Source organism: Alosa pseudoharengus, unplaced genomic scaffold, assembly GCF_046254945.1.
Source record: "Alosa pseudoharengus isolate Yale_2024_CS ecotype anadromous, Long Island Sound unplaced genomic scaffold, YU_APseudo_1.1 YU_APseudo_1.1_scf_15, whole genome shotgun sequence".
NCBI classification, from domain to species: Eukaryota; Metazoa; Chordata; class Actinopteri; order Clupeiformes; family Clupeidae; genus Alosa; species Alosa pseudoharengus.
In genome coordinates, this window is record NW_027468620.1 from 14,469,727 (window position 1) to 14,476,377 (window position 6,651).

Genomic DNA, 6,651 nt, shown 5'->3' on the forward strand with positions numbered 1-6,651 from the left:
AATTCATGAATAAATACATACTTTCGAATCAGGTCATAATGATATGGAAACATGAAATGAAAGGATATCATTTATAAACTCTGTATGCGTTGGATGGTCCGTGGGGGGAAATTTTCGCGGATATAACAGGTCTTTGAAAACAACAAAAACAGAAAGGAGGGAAGGAGCAAAGCTAGGAGTTATTTCAGATGGGCAAGAACGGTAACATTAAGCTAGGCTTTACATTTAACAAACTAAAGGTAGCCTAAGTTTAGCCTTTCTAGGCTGTATAGCCTAATGTTGTCCAAACGAATACATCCTTGTCATGCGTTGTTGTAGGCCTATTATAAGATATTGTATGTGGATGTAGTTACTATGCAGGCTAATTTTCATAACTTTTTAACTGACCAAATGCACGCACCTAAAACCGGGAAACGGACAAATATTGTCAAGGGGGGGGGGGGGGGGTATAGAATGTATTATGTGTTTATGTGTTGGATGGTGGGGGTACGCGAGCCGAGTCGGAATGTAGGCGGTGGTACGCGGGGGGGAAAGTTTGGGAACCGCTGTGTTAGGGGATTTTAACATTCATGTGGATACTAATTGTTCTTACACCTCAGAGTTTAACTCTGTATTGGACTCAGGGCCAGGTTAAGGTCATCTGGGGCCCGGGGCAGAGGCCTCCCCGAGGCCCCCCCCCCCATTTTTTTTCAATATATATTACTATTATTATTATTATCAATATACATAAGACAGAGAGAGAGAGAGAGAGAGAGAGAGAGAGAGAGAGAGAGAGAGAGAGAGAGAGAGGCAATTAAATTATGACAGATAATGTAAAAATGAAATTTGCATTTATATTGTGGAACTGTTAACCAACATACAATTGTACCAACATACAAAAAACAAGTAGGCCTAACCTACAAACATGGGGCAATGCACAAAAAAATCAACCATGAAATATTATATTATTACCATCAATGAATTACTTAAACTAAGGCTTGAAAAAAACTGTCAGTACCCAGGTCAGCCTAAAATGTGCAACTCCCGAACTCATGAAACATTGTAGCCTAGAGTTTGGCGCGCACGCACACAGCCACATCATGATACATTGTTAACACACAGCCCTAGCCAGCCACGACGTCAAATACATTGAAACACGCAGTCTAGGGCACACACACAGCCCAGCCAGATCAAATACAAACAAGGGGGTGTTGGAGCCGATAACTGTAACGTTGTCAGGGACAGGGGTGGACGTGGACTTCACTATTTTGATCCTCGTTTTGAAAAAAGTGGACAAGGCGCCTGCAGGAATGAATGCGATGGTACGCACACACCCACCTAACTTTCAACGCTTTGATAATATTTGTCCCGGTTAGGTTCCTGTATTGGTCAGTTAAAAAGTAGTCTACATAGTAGGCTAATGACATCCACATGCAATATCTTTACAACAACAACGCCTAACAACGACCTATTTATTTGGACAACTTTGTATAGCCCTATAAAGGCTAAAGTTACCTTTAGTTTTGTTCTAGCGAAGGCCACGTTCACGTATGGCTTTAAACAGCGGTAATGCTAGCCATTTTGACAAGCACAATAATCTTGCCTACCTTGTGCTTGCGGCTTGCCCATTTGAAATAACTCCTCTCGCTTTGCTGTCTCCATCCTTTCTGTTTTCGTTGTTTAAAAAACGTGTTATATCCATGATGAGTCTCGAGTTAATGAATTAGCTTATAACATTGTGTGCTGATAACCAGCATAGATAGTAATAGAAAACAACAAGCTAGCCGACAACTTCTGTAGTATGCGTAAGTAGGCTCTCCTGCTCAAACAAAAGGTGCGCGCGTGCATAGTTCTGCATTAAGTTGATTTTGATATTTTGATAACGTGTTTACAAACTTACTTTACAGAAAATTGTAAATAGCCTACTGTCATGCAGTTAATGGAATACTGTGCAGAGTTGGGAAGTTATGGTAGCCTAGGCCTATTTGGTGTGAACACACACACACGGGCAATTCTCTCTCGAGTAGCCTGATGATACGCACAGTGCATACTTGGGTACGGCCGTGGTTTTGGCGCGCCTTACTGAGAACGTCTGGCTGCCGCTCTCTCTTTTTTCGAGCTCCGCTTTCATATTTCCTAATTGTCTCATGCGAAGCCATTGTTGTCTGTGATATCATGCATTGATAAGGGGAAAGACAGGTGACGATAAGACATTTGTTTTCTTTTTTAAATGTCCCGCGCCGGGGCCCCCTAGTGGCCGGGGCCCAGGGCAGCAGCCCCTTTGCCCAATGCACAAACGCGGCCCTGATTGGACTGTAGTTTGACACAGCATGTTGACTTTCCCACTCACACTCATGGCCACACGTTGGATCTGCTCTGCTCTTCTGGTCTGAATGACATCTCTGTCTCTGGTTCCATCTCTGGTGTCTCTGACCATAAGCTCATTGTATGCTGTTTTCATATGATCTCTCCTCCTCCCTCCTCAGAGAAAACAACTATCACAGGTCGTAACATCAGGTCAATTGACCACAGCATGCTTGCTGCCTCTATACAGGCCTCGCCGCTGTCTGACCTGGACGAGCTCTCGTCCGCGGATAACCTGGTTGCTATGTACAATGACACCCTGACCAGCCTGCTTGATAGCTTAGCCCCTATCAGGACTAGGCTTGTTCCAGCAAACCATACATGCCCCTGGTTCACCCCTGAGCTGAGGCAACTAAAGGCCGCTGGCTGCCGTCTTGAACGGCTATACAAGAAAACTGGCCTTACAATTCACTCCATGCTCTACACCGAACATATTCAGACATATAGGGATGCACTTAATGCTGCCCGCTCAAGCTACTACTCATCACTCATAACCTCCTCCGTGTCCAGGCCAAAAACCCTATTCAGGACTGTGGACAAACTCCTAAAACCCCCTGTCACTGCCTGTCCTAAGACCCCTGAGCAGTGCCAGGCCTTCTTACACTTCTTTGACGATAAAATTAGCCAAATCTACCACTCCTTCAACCCCAATGCTATCTCTCTCTCTTCTTCTCCTCCTTCTCTGGGCCCTCAGCTCTCATTTCACTGCTACTGACTCCATCACTGACATCATTACTAAGTCCAACTCCTCATCGTGTCAGCTTGACCCTGCCCCCACCCCTCTACTTAAAGGGGACATATTATGCAAATTTCACTTTTTGCATCCTTTTGTACCTCCATTTGGGTCTCTACTGCTCCTAACAACACTCCACGCGTGCAAAAAAGCCATCCATGCGTTTTCTGTGAGTCAGTTGAACGATTTTGGTGTCAGGAATCATAGGCTTCTATGAGCCATTTTCTGGCTCCCTTAACCTGACGTCAAAATAAGGGAATTTGCATAGAACCACCCTGGCGCCACCCCTCACCTCTCAACCCCCATATAGCCCCACCCACCCAATTAGTTGAAGATCGCCATTAGTTTGCTGGTTTAACGAGCACGGACACCAAGCTCAATGACTACAAGCAAGAGCAAGTCACACATGAAGTGTTGTGTTGTTGGCTGCACAGAACAACACAAATCCTTGCACTTTCTCCCAGCCAAAGACGACAGAAGAACCGAGTGGCTCCACTTCATTGTCGATGGCCATGTTCCAGCAAAAAATTTGTGGTGTGTGCGAACCACTTCAAGACAGACTGCTTTGAAAACTTAGGACAGTACACTGCAGGATTAGCCATCAAACTTCGTTTGACAGAGGGATCTGTACCTACTGTTCGTGGCAAGTCACAAGATGAGAGACATGTAAGTACTTTCAAATAATGACTTTTGTGTTTCTATCGCAGTTAAGCATGAACTAACGTTAGGCTGTTCGTGTTTTGCCATTTAGCACAAGCTAACGCAAACATTACGGCTAACTTTAGCCCTGCATCTGCTAGGAGTGAGCATTTCCTCCATTCCAAATTGCAAATGCAGCACACAGCCGATCGAGTCATATTTGACAATCCCAGTCAATAATATCTGAAAGTAATGATTTGAAAATGTTGTCTAGACGCTAGACCTCCATTAAATATTGTCATGTTATCCACAATTGAGGCGACCAACAGCTAAAAGCCCTTAGTATAAGCTAATGTTAGCTTGTAGCCTCACTTTATAACGTTATCCAGTGTTTGCACATTTCCCCTATAGCTCTATTTCATTTAAGCTGCAAGGGTTTGTCACAATTTGTAGTCGTTTTGTCCTTACTGATAAGGAGTTAGATATGGTCATGTTATCTACATTGAAGGTGGCCAGTAAGCTCTTGGTCTAGGCTAATGTTTGCTGTTGTAAATAAAGCGAGATATAGTACTGACAGTGCAAGAAGTTGTAGCCTCAGTTTTTAGCTCAAAGTAAACGTGCATATTATGTGCATGCCATTATTTTCATGTTTGGTTTTCTCTTTACTGCGCAAGACTCTACCTGGCTGCTCTGCATTACAATGAGGATGCTGCACGAGACCAGCCCACCTTATCCTCTGGGGACCCTCTCTACAGGATGCATTTCCCAAAGTACAGGGAGAGTGCAGGGTGAAACCCATCAAAACCGAGACAACATTCCGTAAGTTACATAATTTTTTATTTATCAACAATAAAAGATCTGTTCATTTTGCATGCTATTGCACTATGGTGTCTTTACAATGAACAAAACAATAAATAAATGTACAATTAAATACTTTACAAACTATGTACATAGTTACAGAAGTGTTTGTGAAATATTGCACAGGGTATGTGGAACACTTGATGGGCTTCATCATGGGCGAGGTCTTTGTGGACCAAGAAGCATACAGGGAGGAACTCCTGAAAATAAGCATTCCTCCGGACCTGTCCTCAGAGTTTGAGCACCCAGAGAAGGAGGAGGAGGTGATCGCCAACTATGTGTCTCGCTTCAATCCAGGGGAGGCAGTTTGAAGCCCACGTATTGTCCTTGGCTGTCAGGAAACTCCCGACGAACACGCAGGACCACACATGACGGGATGACGACCCTTATTCTGCATCCAAGGAATCCCCAACACCAACTGACAAAGCTCCTGTAGGCAAGCTATCTGTAACGACTAAAAAAAAAAAAACACATTGCAGTAGTTAGCAGGTTACATAATCTGTCAGTTCTGTCAAAAGTGCAAAGTGCACAAAGTGCAATTGTCATATTGCATATGTCATGTTTCATTTCTGTTTTGTGTAATAAATATATTGTAATTTTATTTATATTTAAATGTGTCACGAGTGTATGTTTGATACCTGCTGAATTTGCAGACAATAGCCATACATAAAAAGAAAGAAAACAACAATTGGGGCATGTGTTGGTGTGTAAGGCCATTAGTGACCTATGAACATTAGTAAGACTAACATCTGCTTTTGCTGATAAAAATGGTAGCCTGTCACTTCTCATAAACACTGGGAAAAACTAATAAGTAGCTTAATAAATAACACATACTGCTCTATTCCCCGTAGCCGTAAGGCCCCATGGTCAGCTCTGTATATGTTCAGTGCGTTCTGAAGAGAATAAACATTCAGGCACACCGGGTATAAACCCGTCTGCTGCAGACGTCGTGTGATCTATAATGGTATGGTAAGGTGAGTGCTATGCTAGCACAGTCCCTAGCATTATTCGTAAATGAGTGAGTAATATGGCAGCATACTCGCTAGCTCATTTATAAATAAGTTAGTAACACGGTAAGATATTTGCAGGCCTTTCTGTATCTTAGAAAAGTTACCTGTGTAATCTCCTGGCAGCATATACTCTGCCTCAGTTGGCACTGCCCAACAATTTCCACAAGCACACCTATATAATAATTAAAATAATAATAATAAAAGCTAATCAAGTGCTGTGAATCTAGTGAAGTTTCAAATACAAGCAAATGTTAAATATTGTAAAAAGACTGGCTTTGTCACGAATTACGAAATCACGAAATTACATTACGTTTACTTCGTAACAGGGTGAAGGCTAATAGCCAAGACTAATTTGGCACGTAGGAGAGATAGCAAATACATTGATTTAAAAAGTTAACAAACCATTTAGAAACTGCTTGCAGCATTCGTGAAGGTGTTTCTGCAGGTGGCTCCTCTTCATCTTGATCTGGGTCCGACTCTGGGTCGAAAATGTTGGGCTAGAGTGCGCCTCTGTATTCTGTCGTTTTCACCCAAGCAGTGGAGGTTTTCACGTGAAGAAAACGAACAGCGTAAACATCTGACAGGTGGGGCGTGGTCAGCAGTAGCTTATTTGCATAAAAGTGATAGAGTCCTTAAACGGCTCATTCTGAAAGGGACTGAAGCTGGCAAGAATTAGGCTGCAGAGATCTCTTTATGTGAGATTGATTTTGTGCAAAAAACTTTATGAACATGTTTTGTATAGCCCATAGACCTATTCTAACTTGTTTAAAAAGAGGTATAATATGTCTCCTTTAAAGCCTGCTCCACATCCCTGTCTGAACCCATTACATTGATTGTTAACACCTGCCTCAACTCTGGTGAGGTGCCTGCTGCCCTAAAGACTGCTGCAGTTACACCCATTCTCAAAAAACCTGACTCCGACCCCACATCACTAATAAACTACCGCCCTATCTCCAACCTCCCCTTCCTGGCCAAGGTACTGGAAAGAGTGGTGGCCTCACAACTACACACCTTTCTTAACCACCACGACCTGTATGAGCCCTTTCAATCTGGCTTCCGCTCATGTCA

General features: G+C 43.1%; 2 long non-coding RNA genes across 3 annotated transcripts; one reads left to right on the forward strand and one right to left on the reverse strand.

The window, feature by feature from the left end:
• Nucleotides 1–3,629: 3,629 nt before the first annotated feature.
• Nucleotides 3,630–4,790, forward strand: LOC143123759 (uncharacterized). Its single transcript, XR_012986888.1, has 3 exons — nucleotides 3,630–3,742; nucleotides 4,390–4,534; nucleotides 4,700–4,790. It is a non-coding gene; the product is annotated as an uncharacterized LOC143123759 (long non-coding RNA).
• LOC143123758 (uncharacterized) lies at nucleotides 4,536–6,097 on the reverse strand. Of its 2 annotated transcripts, XR_012986887.1 has the most exons (4): nucleotides 5,986–6,097; nucleotides 5,688–5,755; nucleotides 5,408–5,466; nucleotides 4,536–5,027 (listed from the first exon to the last, which is right to left on the reverse strand). It is a non-coding gene; the product is annotated as an uncharacterized LOC143123758 (long non-coding RNA). The 2 variants fall into 2 exon arrangements; XR_012986886.1 differs by lacking the exon at nucleotides 4,536–5,027 and having other exon boundaries at nucleotides 5,151–5,466.
• Nucleotides 6,098–6,651: the final 554 nt, after the last annotated feature.